Source organism: Lagopus muta, chromosome 19 (genome assembly GCF_023343835.1).
Source record: "Lagopus muta isolate bLagMut1 chromosome 19, bLagMut1 primary, whole genome shotgun sequence".
In the NCBI taxonomy this organism is placed as follows: Eukaryota; Metazoa; Chordata; class Aves; order Galliformes; family Phasianidae; genus Lagopus; species Lagopus muta.
The window spans coordinates 7,767,840-7,778,891 of record NC_064451.1 but is presented as its reverse complement, the minus strand read 5'-3'; the positions used below and the strand labels follow the sequence as shown (position 1 = coordinate 7,778,891).

At 55.2% G+C, this 11,052-nt stretch overlaps 1 long non-coding RNA gene across 2 annotated transcripts; it reads right to left on the bottom strand.

The window, feature by feature from the left end:
- Positions 1 to 6,013: 6,013 nt before the first annotated feature.
- LOC125702532 (uncharacterized) lies at positions 6,014 to 10,140 on the bottom strand. 2 transcript variants are annotated; one of them, XR_007380631.1, is made up of 3 exons: positions 9,961 to 10,140; positions 8,225 to 8,947; positions 6,014 to 8,026 (listed from the first exon to the last, which is right to left on the bottom strand). It is a non-coding gene; the product is annotated as an uncharacterized LOC125702532 (long non-coding RNA). The 2 variants fall into 2 exon arrangements; XR_007380630.1 differs by having other exon boundaries at positions 6,014 to 8,947.
- Between the last annotated feature and the right edge of the window lie 912 nt (positions 10,141 to 11,052).

Sequence of the window (11,052 nt, the reverse complement as noted above, 5' to 3'; positions counted from 1 at the left end):
CTGAGGGCACGGAAAGGGGAGGTGGGCGTGCTGAGTTTATGGATCAGAATGGGGCTGCATGGCCGGCGCCGGGCAGTGCAAAGCCCTGGGATCACGCTCCCATGTGCTCCCTTCGCAGAGGGACCCAAGCCCTGCACTGATCTGGGCACCCTGGGATAGGGATCTCTGCAATGTGGGACCCCAGCTCCGGGCTTCTTGCCCAACACAGCAGGTCAGGAGGGCATGGTGGTGCTGCTCCTGCTGGCTTTGCCTTTCTCCACACTCGTGGCTCTGCAGCTCATGGTGCTGGTGCAGCAGGGATGGAACTGCAGCTCTGAGCTCTCCTGTTCAGGTGCTGCATCCACAGGGCATAGGCAAAGCCCAGCACATCCCAGTCCCTCCTCCTGCAAAGAGCCCTTCCTCCACTCAGCCACGACCTGGCAGCAAAGGCAGTGTTTCACTCCTATGTCAACATTTGGAATTAAAAAGGGAGAAAATAGTCATTTCTGTCAAACCCTGGGAATGTGGATGTCCCACAAACAAACAGAAGCTCTGTTTCTGCACTGAATGACCGTTTTAAATCTGGTCGGCAGCCAAAAAGTGATAAAAATGATTGCTGTTCCGGCACTAGAGAAGAGTTCTGTTGGAAATGTCACCCCCCCACGCACCCTCCCCCCAAATCTCACTGTTATGAAAACACCATTTTTTATCAGGAGGCCGGCAGGCAGATGTTTGGCTCAGACCCCACCGGAGCCAGATGCACCCAAACCATCACCATTCCCAGCCCCCTCCGTGTCACTGTCTGATGGACAGCTGTCAGTCACCACTCATAGGGGCTGAGACAGAACTGCTCCCCGTGTGTCACCTCCCAGGTGCCATGGGGATCCTGTGGCTCGTGGGCTTTTCTGTGGGCATTCACCCACGCAGGGGTCTCCCCATCATCTTGCATCAAAGTGGCGAGTGCCCTTGATGGGGCATTGAGGGATGGCTGCAGTGGCTGTGGTGGGGGATCAGGAGACAGATGGCTGAGATGGGGGATCAGGACAGAAGTGTCACAGCTCTGCTGGGCCCAGCCATGCTGGGCTGCTGTGTGATAGCTGCCTCCAGAGAGCGTGGAAGGGAGGATGCTCTCCTGCACGCATGGTGCTTTAAGGAGGGCACAGGGAAGGGAGGGTGTTGTGTCACTATGAGCCAGGCTTGTTGGGGCTCGTCTCCTGTTTATTTATGAACGGTGGCAGGTTTCCAGCAAGTTGTTTTCATGGTGTAACATTAAACTCCCAACCTTTTGTTCCTAGGTATCGCCCAGCTCAGGTACAACAGCTCCAGCCAGGACAGCATCGAGCCCTCCAGTAGGGTAGGACAGAGGCAGAGGACAGCTCAGCAACTTGCAAAAGCACAAGGAGAGCTCCAAACATCCCCTGTGCTGGCGCTGACACGGATGGTTGGGGCTTTCCATGATGATCCTGCATTTGGCTCGCCCTCGCCCTGGGGCAGTGCAGTGCTGGTGGGGACATGGGACGTGCCAGACATGCAGCCAAAGGCCATGCCAGCCACGGGGTTGGGCACTGCTGGCATTGGTTGTGATGCTTGCAAGGAGAACACGGATGGGCTGCTGCTCTCACCTTGCTCAATCCGCGGCTGTGCAATTCAGGGCACGTGCCCAGGTGCAGCGCTGCCCTGTGCAGCCGCTCCATGGGATGAAAATCCCACGGTGTGAAGCTCCTCCTGCATGGAGCGGGCAGGTGGAGCGCCTGGAGGCACCATTCCCATCCCAAACCACACGTGTCCCTGCTTCGAGATGGAGGCGAGAGCAAAACCTGCGGCGCTGAGCGGAAACACGCGTTTGCTGGGAGCGCTGGAGGCAAAGAGTGCGTGTTGAGCTTCTAAGGCGTGTGGCTTTTGCTTTTGCACACGCAGACAAAAATAACAACAGGAAACACAGGCAGGCTCCCAATTAATTGATAGCGCACCCCATTCCCCGGGTGGATCTGCATCCCTATTTCTGGGCTGCCTGAAGGCTCTCCTTGCCCCAAGCAGCCGCTCTTCAAGGAAATTGATTTTCAGGCAGGCTGTGCCTTTTTTGTTCGATTCCTTCAGGCTGTGGCTCAGTCTCACTTTCGTTTAGGAAAAATACCATTTTTTACAATTGCAGCTTCGCTTAGAAAAGTCACATAGGCCTGGACCAGCAGAAAGGGCTCTTCTCCAAAGGGCTGAGCTTTGTCCTTCATGTTTTTCTCTCCCCTTAGAGAGCGTGGAGGGACACAGGGCCATGATGGGGACCCGTCCCAGAGCTCCTGCCCGCACCAAACCCTGCACGAGGCAGCATGCAGTGCTCCTTGGCTGCAGCAGGGAGCTGGCTTATGCCCGGACATGTACCACAACCTGCTGGGAGACGAGGGCTGGTTGCTGTTCTGCAGCACTGGAGAGAGTAGTAGAATGCAATGCTCAGAGCATCTCTACAAGAATCAGGTTGGAAGGATCAGAATTAAGGGTTATTTCATTGCCTGTTTAAAAGCAACATGTGAGTTGCCTCTGCTGCATCTTCCATCTCCTGCAGCTGGTCTTCAGCTGCACACCAGCTGATCCCAGACCCGAGCTGTCACAGAATCACACAGAATCACAGAATTGTAGGGGTTGGAAGGGACCTCCAGAGATCATCGAGTCCAACCCCCAGATGTCTCCCTTCAGATGAGCTCATTAGTGTTGCTGTGAGTTTGACTATGTCCCTGACTATGGAGATGGATAGACACTGCCAGGGTGATTCTGCTGGTGGAGCTTTGCTTATTTCCTTCCCAACTGGCCACTTTGGGGGGCCCAGCCCAACCCATTGCTCTACCATGGGCAATGCACTGCCTGCAGGGCTGTGCCTGCTGCCGGCCACGGGGGAGGAGTGTGGGCATCATCCGGCCCCTGGTCGCCCATGGGCAGCTCCATGCCCAACATGTGCATGCAAGCCCGAGCTGAGCAACTTGCCACGTGGAGAGATGGAGGAACCCAAAAATCCCAACTTCACCATAAAAATATCAATCATCTCTAAACATCCGTGCGCCGCTGATCCTTCTCTCCCTGCTCGGTATTTTCTCACGCTCTGAAGCTGGCAGCAGGCACTGGGAAGCAGTGTTGGAACTTGTCCTGCTGTCCCATCAAGGCTGGTTATCTCCAGCATCGAGCCCTACAGCTGGAAGGGCTGCAAGTAGGGGCAAGGCACGCTCCTGCTTGCCGCTTTCCATTGCGTCACTTGCACAAGAACTGAGTGAATGCCCCAGGGCCAGATCCCACACACAGCACCTTGCCTGGTCCTGCACAACACAGCAGGTCCTGGCAGCCCCACGCTACCAGGACGCAGGGACCCTAATGATGCCCTCGAGCATCACTGGGAGCCCTCCCTCACCTTCCCTTCCCGACAGCTTGCATGGAGCTGGTGTATGTCCAGCTTCCCAAAAGTCATCGTGTCTAAGGGCTGCACCCTTGGATATGATTTCTGCTTCCTGGTGGGGATGAGGAAGCCTCTTGGCAACCACCTTTGGGGCAGAGCATGGCCAGAGCTCCCACCAGGGCAGTGGAGACAGGAAAGGATTGTCACCCTTCCAGGGACAGCTGCATTGGTAGGAGACAGGGAGGCACCTGTCCACAGCATGCAAGGCACAGCCCAACATGGTGTGCTCAGTGTGGGATCCTGCTCGGAGTGAGCCTGCTTAATTAAAGTAATTATGAGGCAAGTTGCTCCCTTGCCCCTCCCTTGCCTGTTCCTCCATGAACCAATGGGTTTGAAAACCCAGCTGGCTCCGTGCTCTCCTCCTACTGCAGCACTGCAGCCTCTGTGAATAGCAGCCTGCAGAGCTCATGCTGTGGCCTCCGTGGGCTCCTCACTTGTACCAGCACGTGGCCAGAATGGCATAGCATGGCACAGTACGTACAGTTTCACTTGGCATGGCACAGAACAGCACATCACATGATGGGATAGCACACTGTGGGATGGCACAGCATGGCAGGGCAGAGCCACGGGCATAAGGTGGGTCAGTGCAGCCCGGGGGAGGGCAGACCTTGGGCTCACATTCTCCATCACAAGGAGTTCAGTGCCCAGCGCTGGTTTCCTGCCTGGCCCACATTGCCACCAGAGGTTGTGGAGATCATCGTGTGATCATTGCTGTCACCAGCACTACAAGACCCACATCCCTGATCCTTGCCACCTCTTTCTATGTCTCAGGACAGGGACATGGCCCAGCCCGTGGCTCTGCTGTTGGACCTGGGAGCTGTAGGGCATGGAGGTGCCTGCTGGATTGAGCTCCCTTTTCCCCAAGAAGAGGAGGAGAGCAGCAAGGCAGGAAACCAGCGAGCTTCCTACATACCCAAAGGGTTTCTCCTGTGTGGATGATCTGCTGGGCTGAGCTCCCCTTTGCAGTCTGAGGTGACACCAGCAGCAACACCGTCACCTCTCCGACCTCATGTTATGCCACCTATGTGCACTGCAGTCACTGGCAGAGGCTCCTCTGAGGCCATTTCTCAATTTGTCTTTGGCCAGCACAGTGCTTGCTCTTCTAACAGACAAAATAGTTTTGTTTCACGTCCCCCAGGCCACGGTCACTCAGTGGGTTTGCAGTGGGACGGCCTTTCCCGTCCTTAGAAACGGCTGAGTGCTGTAAAATAAAGTCCTCTAAGTGGTATGAAAAAAAAAGAAAGAAAAAAAGGCAAAGCTGCAGATGTTTGTTTACTCCCAATAATTTCCCGTTTTGGTCATTTCCCGGCTCACTCGGGTGGGAGCCTCTACAAGCAGCATCACATCCGTGCCAGGCTGTGCTGCACTGCAGCGCGGGGTGAGGAGCGCGGGATGCAGGGAGCAGAGATCTGCTGGGCAGGAAGGATGAGAAGCCAACAAAATCAGGCTGTGCTGATGGCAAGGAACCAAACGTCCCCCTGCGCCCTGACCTTCATTGTGTGGGGAAGGAGGGAGAGCTGCCACTGAGAAAACGTGATAAGGATGGCCAGCAGGATGGGCAGCCGGCGACGCGGTTTTGTGCTGCGTGTGCATGCAGTCGGCTGGGGATCGCGTGCGGCGAGCTTGGCTGCGCTCAGCAGAGCGGTGAGTGCTGGGTGCTGCAGCAGCTGGGGGTGCATCGCTGCATCCTGCAATTCTGCAGCTGGGAGAGGGGCTGGAGGAGACGCAGAGCTGCTGGAGGAGGCAGGAGTGGGGAGCGGAGGGGAGATGCTGAGCTGGAGGGCACGGCTGTCTGCAGTGGCTCTGCCCCTTCCCCAAAACAGGGGAACCCAGGAGGTTCTTTCTCTCAGGTGGGAGGCTGCCCCACACCCAGCCACGGGCTGCACTGCCAGCTCGGGGGGTAGGACTGGAAGCAGGGGGGCCAAGAGGTGTCCCCTCCCCGAGGGCTGTGCCTGCACAGCACACAGCACAATTAGGGCCGAGGTTTAACTGAGTGCGCTAATTTGACATCTGGCGATTTGATCGGGCTGAAGAAACTGTTTACATTCACCTTCCACTATGTTTGGTTTGCGATAGCAGCAGAACAGAAGGCGATGCTGCGGGTGTCCTGTTCTCAGAGCTTTTATGGGGGTTTCCTATGAGAAAAGCAGAGATAGGGCTGAGCCTGGCAGCCGCCCATCCAGGCCTTTTTCTCCCAATTTTTATTTCTCTCCGTTTAGCCTTTGCCTCATCTCAAATAAAAAGAGTGATTTAAAACTCTTCGCAATAAAACAGTTTAAACAGAAGTCAGTCCGGAGCGCTGCATAACAGGGGAGAAGGCTTGTGTTATTTACTTAATTACAGGCTGATGTTTGTCAAGTACTTGTGGGTGAATTGCTTGCAAATAACAGGTGAGTTTACTCATGCTCGGAGCCCTGAGCCCTGAGATTACAGCTGGGTGTGGAGGCAGGAGGGTGCTGGGGCTGCGGGTGGCCTCCAGCAAATCCCTGTTGCTGGGGCTGGATGGTGTGGTTGGGGTGCTGAGCCCCTCGGGGGTCATTTGTCTGGTCTCAGACACACGGCAGCTTCTCCTTTTGTAACCTACAGATCAGACTTAACTATTTATGGAGTCACTTTGGAAAATGTAGCACATCAATAGGAGAGAGCGGAGGCTGCTTTGGCGTGCCTGGATTTTTGGTGCTTGGCTTGCAAATGCATCCTGACCTCCTGGAGGTCTTTGGGGCTCTAAAAGGGCACCTTAAGCTGCTGAGAGTGGAAATGGCTGCCAGGTGCTTGGCTAATACAATGGAGAGCATAGGTGGGTCCTGCCTTCCACGTTCATGGAATTGGGAATGGGCCACAGCTGGTCCCAGCCATTTTTGTGACATCCCAACACCCGGGCATGGGCACCTCTCCTTTGTGTCCAGGCTAATGGAAACCACAGCTGCCCTGCGTGCACAGAGCAGGGAACTCAGTTTCAGCAGAAAAAACAACGTGCAGGAGTTAAAAACAATCCCTGCTGCCACTTCTTCCCTCATCACAGGACACTGAGAGCAAAAACCCAGCTGCTCGGGTGAAGGAGCATTCCCAAAGCTTTGCCAGCAAGTGAAGACATCTGAAATGGAGACAGAGACCAAAGCGACGAGGAGCACATCAAAGACAAGAGCTCCATCTCCACCTCTTGCCCTGCTCAACCCCATGGACGTGCAGCATGAGGGGTGAAGGAGCTGCCCACCGAGCACCTGGTGCAGGTGCTGGGCTGAGAGCAGAGGGGAGCTGCCCTGACACGGGGTGATTCAGATCCGAATCACGCAGCGCCCACTGCACTCCACCAGAGCTCTTGACTTGCTGCTTCGCCCGCGCTTGCACACTGTGCTGGGGCTGATAGGGAGCCGGCACAGAGCCATGGGTGATCCCTCACCGTGATCCGGAGTGTGGGAAAAACGCAATCGCTGCAAATAATCAGAGGCAAAGCCAGCAGCAGCACGCAGAGAGGAATTCGGAGGCGCATTCCAGCAGGGATGACAGAGAAGGGGCTGGGAGCTCAAAAAAGAAACGTGCTGTGATTTGTTTTATTTTGCTTTTTTTCCCCCCCCCCTCTCTGCAGCACCATCACACCCTGCTCGGCTTTCGAGTAAAGCTGCTGCATGCTGCAGAGTGGCACAGCAGGCAGCTGGAGCATTCTGTGTCTCCAGCAGAGCAATGGAAGAGCACCTCTCTGCACCTTCCAGGCCTACAAAGCCTACAAAGAGCAGTTCTGGGCCACATGGACTGCAGGCAGGACTGCTGGCAATGGGAGATATGGTGGCCACCAGCCCGGTGTCACCGCTACTCAAGGCAGCAGATCTCCTGCACAAAGCATGCTGCCTTCCCAGCTCCTCCTGACCCACTTTCCACATGGCACAATTAAAGCAAAGCAAAACAGAGCAGGAGGAGGGGACTCTGCAGGGCTGGCACAGGCGTTGTGTGGGGACCAGCACAGGCCAACACACAGGGCAAAGAGCACAGAAGTTCCAGGGAGCACAACCACGACTTGGGCACAAATTCACAGCCTCCTCCTCAGCGCCCACCTCCCTGCCACCAGCACTCTTCTCACAGGGGTGCCTGATGGGCAGAGGGTCCTTCAGTGGCACGAGTAAGGGATAATTGCGAGAGGTGCAGGGTGCCTGGTGCTGTATTTCACTCATTGCTTCAGGCAGAGCAGCCATCCGGGAGCTGAAAGCATTCAATTGTTCACTGATGCTTTTCTTTGAAGCCCGCATTCATCCTCCAAGGTCTGTATTGATTGGGGACTCCAGGAAAGCATCTGCCCTTCTCTGCCTTCATCAATGACTTTCCCACATTAATCCACCTCTTCCCTTGATAACCACACTAATTACTCTCAGCTAAGTTGACTCTGGCAGATCACAGGAGGATGAGAAGAGCAACCTGCTCTGCAGCCAGGCTGTGCCTTAAAGCTGCAGATTCCTGCCCTGGAGTGGCCCATTGCCCCAGAGAGAACTGGTTGCACTGGGCATGTGAGCACCGTGCCATGGGGCTGGCAGTGGGGCAGCACTAAAATCCACCAGGGCCACGCTGGGGATGCATGCAGCTGAGTGAGGGGGTTTGCTTTCCACCTGGGGAGCTTCTGTGCTGCAAGGGAAACACCAATGGTTTCACATGGATGGGGACAGCAGACCCTGGCCCACTGGGTGCACATCCACACCCCCTGCACCCAACAAGGCTCAGGTGCTATGAATGAAGGGTTTTCATTGTGCTGCAGGGTGTTTTAGACCACCCCACAAGTTCACACCCTCCAGCCTGGGGTGGTCAAGGAATGAAATAAGTTACCTTTCACTTCTTCACCTGGGTTTCCTTGAAGGGGGAACAAGATGTGCCGATCTCTGAGCTCTTCCATTGTCAACCACAGCAAGATGGCATCAAGAATGGCAACCTGATCTAGCTGTGCATGTCCCTGTTCATTGCAGGGGAGTTGGACTAGATGACCTTTAAAGGTCCCTTCCAACTCTAAGGATTCCATGATCTCCAAAACATATTTCCAAGAACAGAAGCAGCCCTGCAGGGATGGACTGTGCAACAGGAAGGAAGGCTGAGTGGGATGGGGGGGGAGGTGGAGATGGTGACAATGAGGCACATTCAGATGTCCCATTGCTTTCCACATCTCGACCTGTGCACCCAGAATAGGAGTGGTCAGAAACACGACAAAGTGATGTGGCAAATGGGTGTGAAACCCTGAGAAATTCTACTCCTGTCCCATACCTGCTGCCTTCACTTGGAAAGATGTAGTAAATTTAAAAGTGTGTCAATCTAGCAAGGGGAGGGAATTGTTTTATCGTGACACAAGTCAGCTCCTGAGCCAGAAGATAACAGCTTTAGGGCTCCCACAGAAAAAGCTTCCCTGGATCTTCTGACCCAAAGCCCATCTTTCCGTTTCTCTCCAGAAAACAGCATTTTGCTCATGATGTTAATGTACACCGCAGGAACTCAGCAGTGCAGCAGGTGAGAGCAGCCTCTATTGCTCTGATATTCAGAGCCTCTTGTCCTTTTCCTCACCTGGAAGAAAAAGTAGCTCTTCAGGCTGCAATAAACTCAGACTTGAAATTAAAAAAGAGCAGAAGCAAAGCTTGCAGAAAAGAGAACCATGCGTACATGCAAGGAGTCCTGGGGCCTTAAAATGGCTGCTGAGCTGGTGGTGATGAGGGACAGCCCCATCAGGTGAGGCTGCAGTGAGCAGGGAAGCCTCCTACCCCAGTGCACGAGGTCTCTCATGTCTTTGTTTAGATTGCAACACAGGCTCCTCTTGTCCATCCCTGCCTGCCATCTGCTGCCCTGGGCAATGGAGGGGGCACCCCGTGCCAGGGGGAACACCCAGCAGCGTGGGGTCCCTGTGGGGTCTGGAGGTCCCCATGGTTGGATGGAGGGTGCTGTGCCCCATAGAAGCCTGTGGGGCTGGGCAGGGTGAGTGCTCCCCTCCATGCTGCTGTCACCATGGCAGTGTGAGTTTTGCTGCTATCACGACCTGGTGCAAAGCACTGCTCTGCACCTAAACTGGCTGGGAATCACGGCTGGGGTGACCCCACACGTCCTCATTCTCCTCAAAGAGGCTGCAGGGTGCATGACCCAGCCCCACATGCACCCCTCTGCCCCCAGATTTCTTGCCCCATACTGGTGCTTATGGAAACACGGCGTGACCGTGGAAGACACAAAAGCCCCTCGAGAAGCCCTATAAGGACAAGGGAAGCCCCCCAGCAGCCCCATGGGGCTTAGCCCCTTCAGCTGCCCCCCAAGCTGGTCCCACCAGCCCTGGAGGCCATTCCTGAGGCACTGTCGCCATCTAGCGACACGCACCGGGTCGCCCGCAGGACGCTGGTGATCCCACGCCCATCGCTGTCCCCATCATCTGCCAGCCCTTGAAGGGGCGAGGGGCTGTGAGGGCAGAGCTGGAGATGGGCAGAAGGGAATGGAGTTCTATGGGTGACACAGAATCAATAAGGTTGGAAAAGACCTCTAAGACCCCCAGGTCCAACCCCAACCCGTGCCCACATCCCTCAGTGCCACATGCTCACCTTTCTGGAACACCACCAGGGACAAAGATTCCCCATCTTCCCCTGGGCAGCCTGTGCAAATAATTCACCACTCTTTCAGATAAGAAACTCTTCCTAATATCCAGCCTGATATGACTGTGTGGTTGTCCCATGCCATCAGTACATCTGTAACTCCTCAAACATCTGAACTTTGCCTCCATCTCTGAACATGGAACAAAAGCGTTGGCCATCCCAGCAGCTGCAAGGGATCCATCTCCCATCTCTCTCCTCCATCTTCCTCTCACTGGCTGCTCAGAAAAGGGATTGAGCCTTGCCTGCCACATGTGAAAAGCCCCTGCCTCCCTTGTGTTTTGTGAAGGAAAATCTCCCTGGGAGAGCAGCCAAACATTCCCAGCCTCCCACTGGGTGTCTCAGAATGCTGGGGCCATGGCAGCCCTGAGGGTCCAGGGGGAGCATGTCAGAGATGCTGGAGGGTGAGACAAGAACATCTTTGCTTTGCATCAGTAGCCAGAGCCTGCACTGCGTCTGTTGCCTCAAGAGATGGAGTGTCACCACTGGGCTGGGAGTGCTGAGCCCCACGTACATCCCACCAGCAGAGACATGTGGGTTCAGCTGTGAGCTGGACATTGGCTGTGCCTGCAGGCACTTGGAAGGGTCCCATCCCCCCAGCACGAGATGGGCTCTGTGCTGTGCCATGCTGGGTCTGCGCCACATCTGGCTCCATTTCCTCCTTTACCATCACCAAGCTTTTCCCCTCCTTTTCTTTTTGCTGTTTCCGAGTGGTTTTCCCCCTCACCTCCTTTGGACCACAACCTCATGTACTGGAGACCTTTCAGACCCAACAACTCTTTCAAACACAGCCAGGAGAGCCCCAGGGCTCCATCCTGCCAAATCAAACTCCAATTTGCAGCTGCTATGCAAACATAATAGTTGTGTATGCGGGGGCTCTGCTGGCACGCAGAGCAAATAAACAGTAACACATGGCAGAGCCTAGAAGAGCAATAACCTCTGCTGCAGCTAAGCCTTGAGGCCAGGAGCTGGAGTTTGCAGAGGACTTTCAAAGAGCAGCACCCAAAGTGAATTAAGCACACCTGACCACTGCTGCATTGCACA